Genomic DNA, 21363 nt, shown 5'->3' on the forward strand with positions numbered 1-21363 from the left:
CATGGGGCCCTGCAGGCTCACACACTCACAGCTACACGGGAGGTGAATAAAGGCCGGAGAGGAAGCCAGACAGGATTTGCTTCTTTTGCTTGCACCACAATGCAGTGCTGAAAGAGGAGGAATCTACATAAAAACGCCTTCCTGGCAACGCCCAAATGCCCTGCTGCCATGCAGATAAACACTGGCAGCGGCAGCAAGTGCATGCCCACAGCCACCCCTTGTTCCTTCACACCTTGTATCAGCTGTAATCCAGTCCAGTCCAGTGCTGCCTGCTGAGCAGCACTGACCAACACTGCCTGGGCCCAGGCTTTTATCTCTGAGGCCCCATTATGATGTCAGAAAGCTGGCTCTGGAATCCTGAGGGCTCCACTATGACACGTGCAAAGTTCCGTCTGAACTTTATATAAGACGGTGAGGCTCAGTCAGTCACTCAGTGTTGCCTGAGAGGGCAACACTGCAACAGCCGGCCGCCAGGCTGTCTTTTTTTTGCACAGCTAGTTGCCTCCAGGAGGCCACAAGAGGGAGACAAGGGACTGCAAAATGGAAAATAGGCATCCACCAACTTTACAGACAACTTCTCCTTGCTCCTACAACCTCCATCCTTGCACAGTTTGTTATTCTTCTAGGTAACATAGTAACAAATCCAAATTGCTGCTCTCTTTGTAGGCAAGCAAGGCTTTGTTGCAACTGCAATTCTTACTTCTTCTTGAAATGTAGGGACGACAGTACATTCCATCACATCCATCTAGTGTACACAGGTAGGTCCATTGTGGCGGGCAGGCGAGCGGGCGGGCTGCTTTATTGGCTGTTTGCTGTTCCCCTACTCCACTCCACTATTTGACTGTTGTGCTGCACAATCAATCAATCAATCAATCAATCAATCAATCAATCAATCAATCAATCAATCAATCAGTGGCTGGCTCAGGTGCAGCTCTTTAACTTACCTAAAAGGGAGGGCGGAGAGAAGACAAGGAAGGTGAATGAGGTGTTCCAATGTGAAATGCCGGAAACACAGAAACACAGACGACACACAACAAGAGGTGGCAATCTATTCATTAATTGCATTTAATCAATGAGCTCATTATCACTCATGCATTGTCCAACAGGTGTTGAAATAATGGGATTAAAAGGGGAGATCCCTTCAGAAAGACAGAAACAATAGCAAAGACAAAAAACACTTTTGGAATCTGCTTTTAGTCAACACATAAGGAAAGGGTGCACCGGTCCTGGAAATACTGCAATACCAGGTCAATGCGTGGAGTGGACAGAGCAAGCTCTATTTCCATCTCCCTGTTCTAAAAATCCATTTAATATATGGTCCCCAGATAGGGGACGTATCAGATATTAAACTGATAAGAACAGATACTACACTTGATCTTAGCCAAAAGGCCGAGAAGCGATAACCCGAACGGGCCGCGCGTTGCCCGAGCCTGCCCGATACTGCTGTTCAGCCCTTGCAGCGATTCAGCCTACTTCTAGGCAATTCCATGGGGCCCTGCAGGCTCACACACTCACAGCTACACGGGAGGTGAATAAAGGCCGGAGAGGAAGCCAGACAGGATTTGCTTCTTTTGCTTGCACCACAATGCAGTGCTGAAAGAGGAGGAATCTACATAAAAACGCCTTCCTGGCAACGCCCAAATGCCCTGCTGCCATGCAGATAAACACTGGCAGCGGCAGCAAGTGCATGCCCACAGCCACCCCTTGTTCCTTCACACCTTGTATCAGCTGTAATCCAGTCCAGTCCAGTGCTGCCTGCTGAGCAGCACTGACCAACACTGCCTGGGCCCAGGCTTTTATCTCTGAGGCCCCATTATGATGTCAGAAAGCTGGCTCTGGAATCCTGAGGGCTCCACTATGACACGTGCAAAGTTCCGTCTGAACTTTATATAAGACGGTGAGGCTCAGTCAGTCACTCAGTGTTGCCTGAGAGGGCAACACTGCAACAGCCGGCCGCCAGGCTGTCTTTTTTTTGCACAGCTAGTTGCCTCCAGGAGGCCACAAGAGGGAGACAAGGGACTGCAAAATGGAAAATAGGCATCCACCAACTTTACAGACAACTTCTCCTTGCTCCTACAACCTCCATCCTTGCACAGTTTGTTATTCTTCTAGGTAACATAGTAACAAATCCAAATTGCTGCTCTCTTTGTAGGCAAGCAAGGCTTTGTTGCAACTGCAATTCTTACTTCTTCTTGAAATGTAGGGACGACAGTACATTCCATCACATCCATCTAGTGTACACAGGTAGGTCCATTGTGGCGGGCAGGCGAGCGGGCGGGCTGCTTTATTGGCTGTTTGCTGTTCCCCTACTCCACTCCACTATTTGACTGTTGTGCTGCATCAATCAATCAATCAATCAATCAATCAATCAATCAATCAATCAATCAATCAATCAGTGGCTGGCTCAGGTGCAGCTCTTTAACTTACCTAAAAGGGAGGGCGGAGAGAAGACAAGGAAGGTGAATGAGGTGTTCCAATGTGAAATGCCGGAAACACAGAAACACAGACGACACACAACAAGAGGTGGCAATCTATTCATTAATTGCATTTAATCAATGAGCTCATTATCACTCATGCATTGTCCAACAGGTGTTGAAATAATGGGATTAAAAGGGGAGATCCCTTCAGAAAGACAGAAACAATAGCAAAGACAAAAAACACTTTTGGAATCTGCTTTTAGTCAACACATAAGGAAAGGGTGCACCGGTCCTGGAAATACTGCAATACCAGGTCAATGCGTGGAGTGGACAGAGCAAGCTCTATTTCCATCTCCCTGTTCTAAAAATCCATTTAATATATGGTCCCCAGATAGGGGACGTATCAGATATTAAACTGATAAGAACAGATACTACACTTGATCTTAGCCAAAAGGCCGAGAAGCGATAACCCGAACGGGCCGCGCGTTGCCCGAGCCTGCCCGATACTGCTGTTCAGCCCTTGCAGCGATTCAGCCTACTTCTAGGCAATTCCATGGGGCCCTGCAGGCTCACACACTCACAGCTACACGGGAGGTGAATAAAGGCCGGAGAGGAAGCCAGACAGGATTTGCTTCTTTTGCTTGCACCACAATGCAGTGCTGAAAGAGGAGGAATCTACATAAAAACGCCTTCCTGGCAACGCCCAAATGCCCTGCTGCCATGCAGATAAACACTGGCAGCGGCAGCAAGTGCATGCCCACAGCCACCCCTTGTTCCTTCACACCTTGTATCAGCTGTAATCCAGTCCAGTCCAGTGCTGCCTGCTGAGCAGCACTGACCAACACTGCCTGGGCCCAGGCTTTTATCTCTGAGGCCCCATTATGATGTCAGAAAGCTGGCTCTGGAATCCTGAGGGCTCCACTATGACACGTGCAAAGTTCCGTCTGAACTTTATATAAGACGGTGAGGCTCAGTCAGTCACTCAGTGTTGCCTGAGAGGGCAACACTGCAACAGCCGGCCGCCAGGCTGTCTTTTTTTTGCACAGCTAGTTGCCTCCAGGAGGCCACAAGAGGGAGACAAGGGACTGCAAAATGGAAAATAGGCATCCACCAACTTTACAGACAACTTCTCCTTGCTCCTACAACCTCCATCCTTGCACAGTTTGTTATTCTTCTAGGTAACATAGTAACAAATCCAAATTGCTGCTCTCTTTGTAGGCAAGCAAGGCTTTGTTGCAACTGCAATTCTTACTTCTTCTTGAAATGTAGGGACGACAGTACATTCCATCACATCCATCTAGTGTACACAGGTAGGTCCATTGTGGCGGGCAGGCGAGCGGGCGGGCTGCTTTATTGGCTGTTTGCTGTTCCCCTACTCCACTCCACTATTTGACTGTTGTGCTGCATCAATCAATCAATCAATCAATCAATCAATCAATCAATCAATCAATCAATCAATCAGTGGCTGGCTCAGGTGCAGCTCTTTAACTTACCTAAAAGGGAGGGCGGAGAGAAGACAAGGAAGGTGAATGAGGTGTTCCAATGTGAAATGCCGGAAACACAGAAACACAGACGACACACAACAAGAGGTGGCAATCTATTCATTAATTGCATTTAATCAATGAGCTCATTATCACTCATGCATTGTCCAACAGGTGTTGAAATAATGGGATTAAAAGGGGAGATCCCTTCAGAAAGACAGAAACAATAGCAAAGACAAAAAACACTTTTGGAATCTGCTTTTAGTCAACACATAAGGAAAGGGTGCACCGGTCCTGGAAATACTGCAATACCAGGTCAATGCGTGGAGTGGACAGAGCAAGCTCTATTTCCATCTCCCTGTTCTAAAAATCCATTTAATATATGGTCCCCAGATAGGGGACGTATCAGATATTAAACTGATAAGAACAGATACTACACTTGATCTTAGCCAAAAGGCCGAGAAGCGATAACCCGAACGGGCCGCGCGTTGCCCGAGCCTGCCCGATACTGCTGTTCAGCCCTTGCAGCGATTCAGCCTACTTCTAGGCAATTCCATGGGGCCCTGCAGGCTCACACACTCACAGCTACACGGGAGGTGAATAAAGGCCGGAGAGGAAGCCAGACAGGATTTGCTTCTTTTGCTTGCACCACAATGCAGTGCTGAAAGAGGAGGAATCTACATAAAAACGCCTTCCTGGCAACGCCCAAATGCCCTGCTGCCATGCAGATAAACACTGGCAGCGGCAGCAAGTGCATGCCCACAGCCACCCCTTGTTCCTTCACACCTTGTATCAGCTGTAATCCAGTCCAGTCCAGTGCTGCCTGCTGAGCAGCACTGACCAACACTGCCTGGGCCCAGGCTTTTATCTCTGAGGCCCCATTATGATGTCAGAAAGCTGGCTCTGGAATCCTGAGGGCTCCACTATGACACGTGCAAAGTTCCGTCTGAACTTTATATAAGACGGTGAGGCTCAGTCAGTCACTCAGTGTTGCCTGAGAGGGCAACACTGCAACAGCCGGCCGCCAGGCTGTCTTTTTTTTGCACAGCTAGTTGCCTCCAGGAGGCCACAAGAGGGAGACAAGGGACTGCAAAATGGAAAATAGGCATCCACCAACTTTACAGACAACTTCTCCTTGCTCCTACAACCTCCATCCTTGCACAGTTTGTTATTCTTCTAGGTAACATAGTAACAAATCCAAATTGCTGCTCTCTTTGTAGGCAAGCAAGGCTTTGTTGCAACTGCAATTCTTACTTCTTCTTGAAATGTAGGGACGACAGTACATTCCATCACATCCATCTAGTGTACACAGGTAGGTCCATTGTGGCGGGCAGGCGAGCGGGCGGGCTGCTTTATTGGCTGTTTGCTGTTCCCCTACTCCACTCCACTATTTGACTGTTGTGCTGCAATCAATCAATCAATCAATCAATCAATCAATCAATCAATCAATCAATCAATCAATCAGTGGCTGGCTCAGGTGCAGCTCTTTAACTTACCTAAAAGGGAGGGCGGAGAGAAGACAAGGAAGGTGAATGAGGTGTTCCAATGTGAAATGCCGGAAACACAGAAACACAGACGACACACAACAAGAGGTGGCAATCTATTCATTAATTGCATTTAATCAATGAGCTCATTATCACTCATGCATTGTCCAACAGGTGTTGAAATAATGGGATTAAAAGGGGAGATCCCTTCAGAAAGACAGAAACAATAGCAAAGACAAAAAACACTTTTGGAATCTGCTTTTAGTCAACACATAAGGAAAGGGTGCACCGGTCCTGGAAATACTGCAATACCAGGTCAATGCGTGGAGTGGACAGAGCAAGCTCTATTTCCATCTCCCTGTTCTAAAAATCCATTTAATATATGGTCCCCAGATAGGGGACGTATCAGATATTAAACTGATAAGAACAGATACTACACTTGATCTTAGCCAAAAGGCCGAGAAGCGATAACCCGAACGGGCCGCGCGTTGCCCGAGCCTGCCCGATACTGCTGTTCAGCCCTTGCAGCGATTCAGCCTACTTCTAGGCAATTCCATGGGGCCCTGCAGGCTCACACACTCACAGCTACACGGGAGGTGAATAAAGGCCGGAGAGGAAGCCAGACAGGATTTGCTTCTTTTGCTTGCACCACAATGCAGTGCTGAAAGAGGAGGAATCTACATAAAAACGCCTTCCTGGCAACGCCCAAATGCCCTGCTGCCATGCAGATAAACACTGGCAGCGGCAGCAAGTGCATGCCCACAGCCACCCCTTGTTCCTTCACACCTTGTATCAGCTGTAATCCAGTCCAGTCCAGTGCTGCCTGCTGAGCAGCACTGACCAACACTGCCTGGGCCCAGGCTTTTATCTCTGAGGCCCCATTATGATGTCAGAAAGCTGGCTCTGGAATCCTGAGGGCTCCACTATGACACGTGCAAAGTTCCGTCTGAACTTTATATAAGACGGTGAGGCTCAGTCAGTCACTCAGTGTTGCCTGAGAGGGCAACACTGCAACAGCCGGCCGCCAGGCTGTCTTTTTTTTGCACAGCTAGTTGCCTCCAGGAGGCCACAAGAGGGAGACAAGGGACTGCAAAATGGAAAATAGGCATCCACCAACTTTACAGACAACTTCTCCTTGCTCCTACAACCTCCATCCTTGCACAGTTTGTTATTCTTCTAGGTAACATAGTAACAAATCCAAATTGCTGCTCTCTTTGTAGGCAAGCAAGGCTTTGTTGCAACTGCAATTCTTACTTCTTCTTGAAATGTAGGGACGACAGTACATTCCATCACATCCATCTAGTGTACACAGGTAGGTCCATTGTGGCGGGCAGGCGAGCGGGCGGGCTGCTTTATTGGCTGTTTGCTGTTCCCCTACTCCACTCCACTATTTGACTGTTGTGCTGCATCAATCAATCAATCAATCAATCAATCAATCAATCAATCAATCAATCAATCAATCAATCAGTGGCTGGCTCAGGTGCAGCTCTTTAACTTACCTAAAAGGGAGGGCGGAGAGAAGACAAGGAAGGTGAATGAGGTGTTCCAATGTGAAATGCCGGAAACACAGAAACACAGACGACACACAACAAGAGGTGGCAATCTATTCATTAATTGCATTTAATCAATGAGCTCATTATCACTCATGCATTGTCCAACAGGTGTTGAAATAATGGGATTAAAAGGGGAGATCCCTTCAGAAAGACAGAAACAATAGCAAAGACAAAAAACACTTTTGGAATCTGCTTTTAGTCAACACATAAGGAAAGGGTGCACCGGTCCTGGAAATACTGCAATACCAGGTCAATGCGTGGAGTGGACAGAGCAAGCTCTATTTCCATCTCCCTGTTCTAAAAATCCATTTAATATATGGTCCCCAGATAGGGGACGTATCAGATATTAAACTGATAAGAACAGATACTACACTTGATCTTAGCCAAAAGGCCGAGAAGCGATAACCCGAACGGGCCGCGCGTTGCCCGAGCCTGCCCGATACTGCTGTTCAGCCCTTGCAGCGATTCAGCCTACTTCTAGGCAATTCCATGGGGCCCTGCAGGCTCACACACTCACAGCTACACGGGAGGTGAATAAAGGCCGGAGAGGAAGCCAGACAGGATTTGCTTCTTTTGCTTGCACCACAATGCAGTGCTGAAAGAGGAGGAATCTACATAAAAACGCCTTCCTGGCAACGCCCAAATGCCCTGCTGCCATGCAGATAAACACTGGCAGCGGCAGCAAGTGCATGCCCACAGCCACCCCTTGTTCCTTCACACCTTGTATCAGCTGTAATCCAGTCCAGTCCAGTGCTGCCTGCTGAGCAGCACTGACCAACACTGCCTGGGCCCAGGCTTTTATCTCTGAGGCCCCATTATGATGTCAGAAAGCTGGCTCTGGAATCCTGAGGGCTCCACTATGACACGTGCAAAGTTCCGTCTGAACTTTATATAAGACGGTGAGGCTCAGTCAGTCACTCAGTGTTGCCTGAGAGGGCAACACTGCAACAGCCGGCCGCCAGGCTGTCTTTTTTTTGCACAGCTAGTTGCCTCCAGGAGGCCACAAGAGGGAGACAAGGGACTGCAAAATGGAAAATAGGCATCCACCAACTTTACAGACAACTTCTCCTTGCTCCTACAACCTCCATCCTTGCACAGTTTGTTATTCTTCTAGGTAACATAGTAACAAATCCAAATTGCTGCTCTCTTTGTAGGCAAGCAAGGCTTTGTTGCAACTGCAATTCTTACTTCTTCTTGAAATGTAGGGACGACAGTACATTCCATCACATCCATCTAGTGTACACAGGTAGGTCCATTGTGGCGGGCAGGCGAGCGGGCGGGCTGCTTTATTGGCTGTTTGCTGTTCCCCTACTCCACTCCACTATTTGACTGTTGTGCTGCATCAATCAATCAATCAATCAATCAATCAATCAATCAATCAATCAATCAATCAATCAGTGGCTGGCTCAGGTGCAGCTCTTTAACTTACCTAAAAGGGAGGGCGGAGAGAAGACAAGGAAGGTGAATGAGGTGTTCCAATGTGAAATGCCGGAAACACAGAAACACAGACGACACACAACAAGAGGTGGCAATCTATTCATTAATTGCATTTAATCAATGAGCTCATTATCACTCATGCATTGTCCAACAGGTGTTGAAATAATGGGATTAAAAGGGGAGATCCCTTCAGAAAGACAGAAACAATAGCAAAGACAAAAAACACTTTTGGAATCTGCTTTTAGTCAACACATAAGGAAAGGGTGCACCGGTCCTGGAAATACTGCAATACCAGGTCAATGCGTGGAGTGGACAGAGCAAGCTCTATTTCCATCTCCCTGTTCTAAAAATCCATTTAATATAATGGTCCCCAGATAGGGGACGTATCAGATATTAAACTGATAAGAACAGATACTACACTTGATCTTAGCCAAAAGGCCGAGAAGCGATAACCCGAACGGGCCGCGCGTTGCCCGAGCCTGCCCGATACTGCTGTTCAGCCCTTGCAGCGATTCAGCCTACTTCTAGGCAATTCCATGGGGCCCTGCAGGCTCACACACTCACAGCTACACGGGAGGTGAATAAAGGCCGGAGAGGAAGCCAGACAGGATTTGCTTCTTTTGCTTGCACCACAATGCAGTGCTGAAAGAGGAGGAATCTACATAAAAACGCCTTCCTGGCAACGCCCAAATGCCCTGCTGCCATGCAGATAAACACTGGCAGCGGCAGCAAGTGCATGCCCACAGCCACCCCTTGTTCCTTCACACCTTGTATCAGCTGTAATCCAGTCCAGTCCAGTGCTGCCTGCTGAGCAGCACTGACCAACACTGCCTGGGCCCAGGCTTTTATCTCTGAGGCCCCATTATGATGTCAGAAAGCTGGCTCTGGAATCCTGAGGGCTCCACTATGACACGTGCAAAGTTCCGTCTGAACTTTATATAAGACGGTGAGGCTCAGTCAGTCACTCAGTGTTGCCTGAGAGGGCAACACTGCAACAGCCGGCCGCCAGGCTGTCTTTTTTTTGCACAGCTAGTTGCCTCCAGGAGGCCACAAGAGGGAGACAAGGGACTGCAAAATGGAAAATAGGCATCCACCAACTTTACAGACAACTTCTCCTTGCTCCTACAACCTCCATCCTTGCACAGTTTGTTATTCTTCTAGGTAACATAGTAACAAATCCAAATTGCTGCTCTCTTTGTAGGCAAGCAAGGCTTTGTTGCAACTGCAATTCTTACTTCTTCTTGAAATGTAGGGACGACAGTACATTCCATCACATCCATCTAGTGTACACAGGTAGGTCCATTGTGGCGGGCAGGCGAGCGGGCGGGCTGCTTTATTGGCTGTTTGCTGTTCCCCTACTCCACTCCACTATTTGACTGTTGTGCTGCATCAATCAATCAATCAATCAATCAATCAATCAATCAATCAATCAATCAATCAATCAGTGGCTGGCTCAGGTGCAGCTCTTTAACTTACCTAAAAGGGAGGGCGGAGAGAAGACAAGGAAGGTGAATGAGGTGTTCCAATGTGAAATGCCGGAAACACAGAAACACAGACGACACACAACAAGAGGTGGCAATCTATTCATTAATTGCATTTAATCAATGAGCTCATTATCACTCATGCATTGTCCAACAGGTGTTGAAATAATGGGATTAAAAGGGGAGATCCCTTCAGAAAGACAGAAACAATAGCAAAGACAAAAAACACTTTTGGAATCTGCTTTTAGTCAACACATAAGGAAAGGGTGCACCGGTCCTGGAAATACTGCAATACCAGGTCAATGCGTGGAGTGGACAGAGCAAGCTCTATTTCCATCTCCCTGTTCTAAAAATCCATTTAATATATGGTCCCCAGATAGGGGACGTATCAGATATTAAACTGATAAGAACTGATACTACACTTGATCTTAGCCAAAAGGCCGAGAAGCGATAACCCGAACGGGCCGCGCGTTGCCCGAGCCTGCCCGATACTGCTGTTCAGCCCTTGCAGCGATTCAGCCTACTTCTAGGCAATTCCATGGGGCCCTGCAGGCTCACACACTCACAGCTACACGGGAGGTGAATAAAGGCCGGAGAGGAAGCCAGACAGGATTTGCTTCTTTTGCTTGCACCACAATGCAGTGCTGAAAGAGGAGGAATCTACATAAAAACGCCTTCCTGGCAACGCCCAAATGCCCTGCTGCCATGCAGATAAACACTGGCAGCGGCAGCAAGTGCATGCCCACAGCCACCCCTTGTTCCTTCACACCTTGTATCAGCTGTAATCCAGTCCAGTCCAGTGCTGCCTGTTGAGCAGCACTGACCAACACTGCCTGGGCCCAGGCTTTTATCTCTGAGGCCCCATTATGATGTCAGAAAGCTGGCTCTGGAATCCTGAGGGCTCCACTATGACACGTGCAAAGTTCCGTCTGAACTTTATATAAGACGGTGAGGCTCAGTCAGTCACTCAGTGTTGCCTGAGAGGGCAACACTGCAACAGCCGGCCGCCAGGCTGTCTTTTTTTTGCACAGCTAGTTGCCTCCAGGAGGCCACAAGAGGGAGACAAGGGACTGCAAAATGGAAAATAGGCATCCACCAACTTTACAGACAACTTCTCCTTGCTCCTACAACCTCCATCCTTGCACAGTTTGTTATTCTTCTAGGTAACATAGTAACAAATCCAAATTGCTGCTCTCTTTGTAGGCAAGCAAGGCTTTGTTGCAACTGCAATTCTTACTTCTTCTTGAAATGTAGGGACGACAGTACATTCCATCACATCCATCTAGTGTACACAGGTAGGTCCATTGTGGCGGGCAGGCGAGCGGGCGGGCTGCTTTATTGGCTGTTTGCTGTTCCCCTACTCCACTCCACTATTTGACTGTTGTGCTGCATCAATCAATCAATCAATTCAATCAGTGGCTGGCTCAGGTGCAGCTCTTTAACTTACCTAAAAGGGAGGGCGGAGAGAAGACAAGGAAGGTGAATGAGGTGTTCCAATGTGAAATGCCGGAAACACAGAAACACAGACGACACACAACAAGAGGTGGCAATCTATTCATTAATTGCATTTAATCAATGAGCTCATTATCACTCATGCATTGTCCAACAGGTGTTGAAATAATGGGATTAAAAGGGGAGATCCCTTCAGAAAGACAGAAACAATAGCAAAGACAAAAAACACTTTTGGAATCTGCTTTTAGTCAACACATAAGGAAAGGGTGCACCGGTCCTGGAAATACTGCAATACCAGGTCAATGCGTGGAGTGGACAGAGCAAGCTCTATTTCCATCTCCCTGTTCTAAAAATCATATATGGTCCCCAGATAGGGGACGTATCAGATATTAAACTGATAAGAACAGATACTACACTTGATCTTAGCCAAAAGGCCGAGAAGCGATAACCCGAACGGGCCGCGCGTTGCCCGAGCCTGCCCGATACTGCTGTTCAGCGCAGCGATTCAGCCTACTTCTAGGCAATTCCATGGGGCCCTGCAGGCTCACACACATTTACAGCTACTAAGCGGGAGGGAGGTGAATAAAGGCCGGAGAGGAAGCTACACAGGATTTGCTTCTTTTGCTTGCACCACAATGCAGTGCTGAAAGAGGAGGAATCTACATAAAAACGCCTTCCTGGCAACGCCCAAATGCCCTCCTGCCATGCAGATAAACACTGGCAGCGGCAGCAAGTGCATGCCCACAGCCACCCCTTGTTCCTTCACACCTTGTATCAGCTTTAATCCAGTCCAGTGCTGCCTGCTGAGCAGCACTGACCAACACTGCCTGGGCCCAGGCTTTTATCTATCTCTGAGGCCCCATTATGATGTCAGAAAGCTGGCTCTGGAATCCTGAGGGCTCCACTATGACACGTGCAAAGTTCCGTCTGAACTTTATATAAGACGGTGAGGCTCAGTCAGTCACTCAGTGTTGCCTGAGAGGGCAACACTGCAACAGCCGGCCGCCAGGCTGTCTTTTTTTGCACATTTATTTGCCTCCAGGAGGCCACAAGAGGGAGACAAGGGACTGCAAAATGGAAAATAAGCATCCACCAACTTTACAGACAACTTCTCCTTGCTCCTACAACCTCCATCCTTGCACAGTTTGTTATTCTTCCAGGTAACAAAGTAACAAATCCAAATTGCTGCTCTCTTTGTAGGCAAGCAAGGGTTTGTTGCAACTGCAATTCTTACTTCTTCTTGAAATGTAGGGACGACAGTACATTCCATCACATCCATCTAGTGTACACAGGTAGGTCCATTGTGGCGGGTAGGCGGCTGGCTGCTTTAATGGCTGTTTGCTGTTCCCCTACTCCACTCCACTCCACTATTTGACTGTGGTGCTGCATCAATCAGTGGCTGGCTCAGGTGCAGCTCTTTAACTTACCTAGGAGGGAGGGCGGAGAGAAGACAAGGAAGGTGAATGAGCTGTTCCAATGTGAAATGCCGGAAACACAGAAACACAGAAGACACACACACACACACACACACACACAACAAGAGGTGGCAATGTATTCATTAATTGCATTTAATAAATGAGCTCATTATCACACATGACTGTACAAATGCATTGTCCAACAGGTGTTGAAATAATGGGATTAAAAGGGGAGATCCCATCAGAAAGACAAAAACAATAGCAAACACAAATAGCACTTTTGGAATCTGATTTTAGTCAACACATAAGGGAAGGGTGCACCGGTCCTGGAAATACTGCAATACCAGGTCAATGCGTGGAGTGGACAGAGCAAGCTCTATTTCCATCTCCCTGTTCTAAAAATCCATTTAATATATGGTCCCCAGATAGGGGACGTATCAGATATTAAACTGATAAGAACAGATTTTTTTTTTTTTTTTTTTTTTCTTTTATTGAAAGCCCGCGTCGTGCTTTCTATCACCCAAGTGCATAAAAAGTGCAGAGGTGCCACACAAAAAGTGCACAAGGATGCGGTCTATCGCAGCCCTTCTCTTAAAAGAGAGAGGCCCCGCATAACCATTCCCTGACCCTCCAAACCATAGGCCTAGAGGATCAAGGATCGATGGTCCCCCCTCGCCGAAGCTTAGGGAGACCCAAACACACTCCTAGGCTTCTACCTAGGAGCCTGCATCCTAGTTGCACCTCCCCTCCGAAGAAGGGAGGCCGGGTTGCAGGGGAAAAAGGAACCAGAAGGCCACACATTTTCCCCCTAGACCTCAGGAGGGTCCCAAAAGGGCACCGCATCCCAAAATCCTTGTGACAAACGTGACAAACACACAGTGAAAAACAAAATTAAATAAGTGGATGTGCGCTGTGATACAGCCTGGACATCCGCCAGGTATAAAAAAATTCCTCATCTCCCAGCCAGAAGGCCGGGAGAATAAAGGTGTGTGCTCATATAGCGTGAAAGAGAGTGCGTGCAAGTGTGCCTTCACTCAGTGGGATCCCACCCCCAGTGAGTTAGGGCACCCCAGGGTCACCAGCCCTGGGGCACATAGCAACTCGGGCTTCCAAACTACCCGGCCTAATGACCTCGATCCGGCGGTCGCCTGGTCACCTACAAATGGTACCTTTAAACCAAATGCGTACACCAGAGCGATGACCGTTGTGGTTCCCTGCCCTCACCTCGGCGTTCTGTCATCCCCCTACGATGGCCCACGTACCACCGGCAGGGATGATTACTAACCTCAGCTTGAGCAGGTACTACACTTGATCTTAGCCAAAAGGCCGAGAAGCGATAACCCGAGCGGCCCTTGCCTTGCCCGAGCCTGTCCCATACTGCTGTTCACCCCTTGCAGCGATTGATTCAGCCTACTCCTAGGCAATTCCATGGGGCCCTGCAGGCTCACACACATTTACAGCTACTAAGCGGGAGGGAGGTGAATAAAGGCCGGAGAGGAAGCTACACAGGATTTGCTTCTTTTGCTTGCACCACAATGCAGTGCTGAAAGAGGAGGAATCTACATAAAAACGCCTTCCTGGCAACGCCCAAATGCCCTCCTGCCATGCAGATAAACACTGGCAGCGGCAGCAAGTGCATGCCCACAGCCACCCCTTGTTCCTTCACACCTTGTATCAGCTTTAATCCAGTCCAGTGCTGCCTGCTGAGCAGCACTGACCAACACTGCCTGGGCCCAGGCTTTTATCTATCTCTGAGGCCCCATTATGATGTCAGAAAGCTGGCTCTGGAATCCTGAGGGCTCCACTATGACACGTGCAAAGTTCCGTCTGAACTTTATATAAGACGGTGAGGCTCAGTCAGTCACTCAGTGTTGCCTGAGAGGGCAACACTGCAACAGCCGGCCGCCAGGCTGTCTTTTTTTTGCACATTTATTTGCCTCCAGGAGGCCACAAGAGGGAGACAAGGGACTGCAAAATGGAAAATAAGCATCCACCAACTTTACAGACAACTTCTCCTTGCTCCTACAACCTCCATCCTTGCACAGTTTGTTATTCTTCCAGGTAACAAAGTAACAAATCCAAATTGCTGCTCTCTTTGTAGGCAAGCAAGGGTTTGTTGCAACTGCAATTCTTACTTCTTCTTGAAATGTAGGGACGACAGTACATTCCATCACATCCATCTAGTGTACACAGGTAGGTCCATTGTGGCGGGTAGGCGGCTGGCTGCTTTAATGGCTGTTTGCTGTTCCCCTACTCCACTCCACTCCACTATTTGACTGTGGTGCTGCATCAATCAGTGGCTGGCTCAGGTGCAGCTCTTTAACTTACCTAGGAGGGAGGGCGGAGAGAAGACAAGGAAGGTGAATGAGCTGTTCCAATGTGAAATGCCGGAAACACAGAAACACAGAAGACACACACACACACACACACACACACACACAACAAGAGGTGGCAATGTATTCATTAATTGCATTTAATAAATGAGCTCATTATCACACATGACTGTACAAATGCATTGTCCAACAGGTGTTGAAATAATGGGATTAAAAGGGGAGATCCCATCAGAAAGACAAAAACAATAGCAAACACAAATAGCACTTTTGGAATCTGATTTTAGTCAACACATAAGGGAAGGGTGCACCGGTCCTGGAAATACTGCAATACCAGGTCAATGCGTGGAGTGGACAGAGCAAGCTCTATTTCCATCTCCCTGTTCTAAAAATCCATTTAATATATGGTCCCCAGATAGGGGACGTATCAGATATTAAACTGATAAGAACAGATTTTTTTTTTTTTTTTTTTTTTTTTTTTTTTTTTTTTTTTTATTAAACCATTCAGGTTTTTTTGAATAAAACCGAGAACTGTAGTTGTTCAAACCACCTCTCTATTTTTCAAAAAATCTCATCACTCTGGTTCATTATTTTATTTTTCCATCAAATACAAGATAAATCAAACAAAATTCCTCAAACTAAATACCTCCATTTTAACATTCGCCATATCCCTTCCGCATCCATACCTCTTTCTAGATCCCATTTATAATAAAAATACAATTTAGCCAATACCATACTAACCACATCCTCCATCTCAAATACTTCTCTTTTATACACATTCAAATTCCTCGTATTCCACAATACTTCTTTCACACAAGTCAGAAAAATCCACAACACTCTATCCTTTTCACTACCCAAACTACACAAACCAAACAAGACAATTTCATACGTCAAAACCTTCAAACCAGTCAATTCTTCACACAACCCACTCAACTTTTTCCAAACATCCTTTGCATGCTTACACGACCAAAACACATGACTCACATCCTCATCATCCCCACAACCTTCTCTCGGACACCTTTCAGACGCAACCAAACCTCTTCTTTTCTGAACACTCCTTACAGGCAACACTCCATGTACCGACATCCATAACAAATCTTTCTGCTTATTTGACACCTCATACGTAACAATCTTCTTCCACACAGACTTAGACTCCATCGAATTCAAACCATTTACAGAACACATCACATTATTCATACACATACTTCTCACAACATTCTTTTCTCTCAAAAATCTCTCCATTCTTACATCCTCTAGCTGGAACTTTTTGATAAATTTTTCTACATACAAATACCACCCCGTGCACTGGAAAGCAATTGGTTTACATAAATTTCTTTTTTCCCAACTTAGACGCTGAATCACCGTTCCAGCTAGATACTTAGACATTCTGGAAGCCTTGGATTCCTTAAATAAAAGCTCTACAAAAAAACGTACACAATTAATTCCAATGAAAATCTCCAAATTTGGGAAATCAAGGCCTCCATTACGTCTGCTTTTCATTAGAATTTCTCTCCTTGCCTTCTCAATCCCGCTCCCCCATAGAAAAAGGAACAAAACTCTATTCACTTTTTTTAACATAGCAACAGCAGGAGGAAAAACCAGAGCAACATATAAAATCATAGGTAGAATAATACTTTTGACAATTAAAACCTTCCCCGAAAAAGAAAGATCCCTCATTCTCCACATTTCCAACTTTCTCACAATCCTACCACCTAACTCATCCCAACTTTCTTTCCCTTTCAGCTCATCATCAAACACAATACCCAAAATTTTCACACCATTCACCTGTTCCATATCAGAATCACACACTCGCTCATTACTGAAAAAAATTTTAAATTTGCTCTTACCCCAATTTATTTTAAAAGCAGACGCAATACAAAACATATTTACAATCAACTTCACTCTGGACATATCATACACTGAATCACACAATACACAAATATCATCCATATATCCCAAAGCTTTCACACGCTTTCCATCACACCCGGGCACCACCAAACCTTTCACAACCTTATCATTTCTAATCATTTGCAACAATGGTTCAATCGCACAAATAAAAAGGATGGGAGACAACGGACAACCCTGTCGCACACCAGACATAATACTAAATGATTCTGAAAAAAACCCATTCACCTGCACACAACTCTTTGCATTCGCGTATAATTTCTTCAACAAACTCACAAACTGAACCGGAAAACCCATTCTCTCTAACACTTTGAACAAAAACACATGCGCCACACGATCAAACGCTTTCTCAAAATCTAACGCACACACAATCACCTTCTTATTCCGACCCTTACAATCCTCAAGCATGTCCCGCACCAACGCCACGTTCTCATGCAATTTCCTTTTCGGTACCGCACATACCTGATCCTCATCAATTACACACCCAATCACATCTCTCATACGATTCGCAATCAGCTTGGCAAAAATTTTATAATCCGTATTCAGCAAAGTAATTGGTCGCCAGTTTTCTAACCGTCTCTTATCTCCTTTTTTATGCAACAGAACTACCATACCCTTCTTCATCACATCACACATATTCGTCCCAGAAAACAACACTCTCATAACATCAATAACATCCTTCCCAATTATATCCCAATATTTCCCATAGAAATCAGCTGGTATTCCATCGATCCCTGGAGACTTATTTTTGGCCATACTTCCCACCACATCCTTTACTTCACCATCCATAATCTCACCAAGCAAAAGCTCACATTCACTTTCAGGAACAAAATTACACACAATATCCAAAAACTCATCATCGTCACCCAGATCACACTTCTTCACATCATACAGTTGTTTATAAAAATCAGACACCACATCAATCACATCCTTACCAAACACCTCTTTATCATCCTTATCCAATAACACATTCATACCACTTTTCCCACCACACATTTTTTTAAAGAAAAATCTAGTGCACTTCTCGTGATTATCTCTAACCTCCACCTTAGACCTAAATATTATTTCTTTCCCTTTCTCTCGGAACCACTCCTTAATATCTTTTTTTGTTTTTTCTAAATCGTGTCTTACATCCATACCCAAATTTTTACATTGATGAAGGAACGTCATCCGCATATTAAAGCGTGAATATTGCAATATTTTCCTTCTCGCTCTTCTATATCCTATCTGTCTAAAAAACCCACCAATCTTTTTTTTCACCCATACCCACCATTCACACACATTAGAGAAAGAACTTTTCTTCCTAACCCAAAACCCATATTTTTTCCCAAACCTAGTTTTTACCCTTTCATCACTCAGAAAACTGACATTCATCTTCCATACCCCTCTACCATAAAAGAAATTATTTATAACAAAAACCCCCAACAAACACTCGTGATCTGAAAACCACACTCTCTCCTGCGCATAATCTACACATTTCATTGCTGAAGTAGAAAAAAAGAAAAAGTCCAGACGAGAATCCGTTCTTCCGTCATCGGCATGGTAAGTAAATGGACCTGGTTTCCTGGTGACAGCGTCCTGCAAAGCAAAGTCCTGCAAAATTTTATTCCACAAACTTCCGGTAGCGTCCACATTAGACTCTGTGGATCCAGCTCGGGCCTGCTTCTCCAGGATACAGTTAATATCACCGACAATAATAACAGGAACTTTACCATGTAGAAAAAATTTTAAACTATCAAAAAGTGCCAACCTATCAGTTTTCACAGCATGGCCATAGATATTGATAAGCCTAAACTGCCATCCCTTATAGGATAGTAACACACAGACACATCTTCCTTCCTGAATGATTTGAGTCTGTTTGATGACAAACTCATTATTTTTGAAGAGAATACCAATTCCATCATTCCTATTTGTGGAAGAAAAGGACCAAATTGCTTCCCCAAACTTCCATTCTTCTTTCCTAGGCATTTTTGATAAACCACATTCTTGTACGCAAACAATGTCACTGCCCTTAGAGGCCAAAAAGTCCAGGACTGCAGCACGCTTGTGAGCAGAGGAGAACACCCGTACATTTTGAGAGACAATCTTTAATCTCAAAGACATGCGGGCATAGTATGGTTAGTGGAAAAGAAAGCCATGAGAAAACCAGAACATATCACGTCCCAGGGAAATACATAGCTCTTTCCAGATTCGCCACATTGGCTTCACTGAGGAAACCTTCCCCAGGAGAGCTGGGTACTTCTGAGGCCACCTCAGATGACTTAGGGCTACAACTAGAGTCACTGTCCAGCAATGAGAAAGGATTTGCATGAGCAGAATCTTCCAACAAACCTATCTTCAGTCTCTTCACCGCCTTTCCAGACTTCCCCCTTTTTGAGACAACTTTGTGGAAAATTTCCGCACTAGTGGCACTAGGCATCCTGGCCTCCTTCTCGTCCTCCTCCGATATTGACCACTCCACTTTAGCTGAGTCTTCCGTTTTTGACTCTGGGCTAGAGAAAGACAAAATTTGCATACTTGCACCATTATCAGGGTATGCACACCCACTAGGTGGCGCTGTGTCTTCACCTTCCATAGGTATAACCACAGGTGTCTCATCAACAGTTGGCTCTGCAGGAGGGACCACACCCAACTCCATGCTATCAGTATGTGAGGTTAGAACCTCTCCAAATCCAGCTTTCCCAGGGTCCTGAGAAGCAGCCACAGAAACACTGCCAGCAGGCTCTGAAATTACATCAGAAGAGGCAGCAAGGGAACCTGTTGTTCTCACCTGTCTGCCCCATGTCCTTCTCTCTTGCCCTAAGAAGGGAAACACCTTTGGGCATTTTCTACAGGTATGACCAGGCAAACCACAAATGTCACACCTGGATGGGGAAATACATGCACTAGCCTCATGTCCTGTTTCTTTACAATTCCTGCATACCTTGCCTTTGCATGCATCTTTGGTATGCCCGTAGGAAAAACATGATCTACAAAAGCATGGCATATCTTGGTAGTAAAGATATCCCTTATTACCACCAATTGAAAAATTAGCAGGAGGATTCATCACTCCTCCAATACAGCTGGAGTCAGGTTTCAGCCTGACCCAGTACTTGATATCACCATTGAAAACTCCCCATAGATTCTTCTGCTCCACACCACCTCTAACATGGGTACAGTAGTGAGCTAAAAAGGCCCTAACCAGCCTTCTATCCAGAAATGGGTTATACATGTGGATTGTGATACATTTCTCCACTGCTGAAAAAAGAGGTTGCACTTCAATAGATGTTAAAGCCTCATGCATGTGTTTCTCCTTGAGCAACTGAAAAACATTTAGACAGTAGGCGGCCTCAAAAAAGGATACGTCATACGTAGCAATATTACTGAAAGCTTGGATACAGAATACCTCTACCAACTTAACTCCAGCCAGGTCCAGAAGGATGTTCTCAATGATGTGCCCAGTATCCACTTCGTCTCTCCTCTGCTCATTTACCACAAAACGAATAGTATTCCGCACAGCTGCCATCTTGATATGGAATGCCCAACGGCACGGTGATCGCTCCCAAAAACGTCGGAGAGGACTCCACGAAAGACCGAACCCCCGGCCCAGACCAGGCAATAAACCTGATCTGAGCCAAAAGGCCGAGAAGCGATAACCCGAGCGGCCCTTGCCTTGCCCGAGCCTGTCCCATACTGCTGTTCACCCCTTGCAGCGATTGATTCAGCCTACTCCTAGGCAATTCCATGGGGCCCTGCAGGCTCACACACATTTACAGCTACTAAGCGGGAGGGAGGTGAATAAAGGCCGGAGAGGAAGCTACACAGGATTTGCTTCTTTTGCTTGCACCACAATGCAGTGCTGAAAGAGGAGGAATCTACATAAAAACGCCTTCCTGGCAACGCCCAAATGCCCTCCTGCCATGCAGATAAACACTGGCAGCGGCAGCAAGTGCATGCCCACAGCCACCCCTTGTTCCTTCACACCTTGTATCAGCTTTAATCCAGTCCAGTGCTGCCTGCTGAGCAGCACTGACCAACACTGCCTGGGCCCAGGCTTTTATCTATCTCTGAGGCCCCATTATGATGTCAGAAAGCTGGCTCTGGAATCCTGAGGGCTCCACTATGACACGTGCAAAGTTCCGTCTGAACTTTATATAAGACGGTGAGGCTCAGTCAGTCACTCAGTGTTGCCTGAGAGGGCAACACTGCAACAGCCGGCCGCCAGGCTGTCTTTTTTTTGCACATTTATTTGCCTCCAGGAGGCCACAAGAGGGAGACAAGGGACTGCAAAATGGAAAATAAGCATCCACCAACTTTACAGACAACTTCTCCTTGCTCCTACAACCTCCATCCTTGCACAGTTTGTTATTCTTCCAGGTAACAAAGTAACAAATCCAAATTGCTGCTCTCTTTGTAGGCAAGCAAGGGT

The 21363-nt window shown here is 46.2% G+C and overlaps 8 non-coding genes and 3 pseudogenes across 8 annotated transcripts; all 11 read right to left on the reverse strand.

Moving 5' to 3' along the window:
- Window positions 1–1210: 1210 nt before the first annotated feature.
- LOC142690496 (U2 spliceosomal RNA) lies at window positions 1211–1401 on the reverse strand. The gene has a single exon (XR_012859264.1). It is a non-coding gene; the product is annotated as a U2 spliceosomal RNA (small nuclear RNA).
- Window positions 1402–2693: 1292 nt separating this feature from the next.
- LOC142690497 (U2 spliceosomal RNA) lies at window positions 2694–2884 on the reverse strand. Its single transcript, XR_012859265.1, has one exon. It is a non-coding gene; the product is annotated as a U2 spliceosomal RNA (small nuclear RNA).
- A 1292-nt stretch (window positions 2885–4176) lies between these two features.
- LOC142690498 (U2 spliceosomal RNA) lies at window positions 4177–4367 on the reverse strand. The gene has a single exon (XR_012859266.1). It is a non-coding gene; the product is annotated as a U2 spliceosomal RNA (small nuclear RNA).
- A 1293-nt stretch (window positions 4368–5660) lies between these two features.
- Window positions 5661–5851, reverse strand: LOC142690500 (U2 spliceosomal RNA). The gene has a single exon (XR_012859267.1). It is a non-coding gene; the product is annotated as a U2 spliceosomal RNA (small nuclear RNA).
- A 1296-nt stretch (window positions 5852–7147) lies between these two features.
- On the reverse strand, window positions 7148–7338 carry LOC142690501 (U2 spliceosomal RNA). The gene has a single exon (XR_012859268.1). It is a non-coding gene; the product is annotated as a U2 spliceosomal RNA (small nuclear RNA).
- A 1292-nt stretch (window positions 7339–8630) lies between these two features.
- LOC142690390 (U2 spliceosomal RNA) lies at window positions 8631–8822 on the reverse strand. The gene has a single exon (XR_012859167.1). It is a non-coding gene; the product is annotated as a U2 spliceosomal RNA (small nuclear RNA).
- A 1292-nt stretch (window positions 8823–10114) lies between these two features.
- Window positions 10115–10305, reverse strand: LOC142690536 (U2 spliceosomal RNA). Its single transcript, XR_012859300.1, has one exon. It is a non-coding gene; the product is annotated as a U2 spliceosomal RNA (small nuclear RNA).
- Window positions 10306–11566: 1261 nt separating this feature from the next.
- Window positions 11567–11751, reverse strand: LOC142690541 (U2 spliceosomal RNA). The gene has a single exon (XR_012859305.1). It is a non-coding gene; the product is annotated as a U2 spliceosomal RNA (small nuclear RNA).
- Window positions 11752–13030: 1279 nt separating this feature from the next.
- On the reverse strand, window positions 13031–13259 carry LOC142690624 (U2 spliceosomal RNA; annotated as a pseudogene).
- Window positions 13260–13988: 729 nt separating this feature from the next.
- On the reverse strand, window positions 13989–14058 carry LOC142690668 (U2 spliceosomal RNA; annotated as a pseudogene).
- Window positions 14059–15350: 1292 nt separating this feature from the next.
- Window positions 15351–15554, reverse strand: LOC142690644 (U2 spliceosomal RNA; annotated as a pseudogene).
- Window positions 15555–21363: the final 5809 nt, after the last annotated feature.

The sequence above is a fragment of the Rhinoderma darwinii genome (assembly GCF_050947455.1).
Source record: "Rhinoderma darwinii isolate aRhiDar2 chromosome 5 unlocalized genomic scaffold, aRhiDar2.hap1 SUPER_5_unloc_34, whole genome shotgun sequence".
Taxonomy (NCBI): Eukaryota; Metazoa; Chordata; class Amphibia; order Anura; family Rhinodermatidae; genus Rhinoderma; species Rhinoderma darwinii.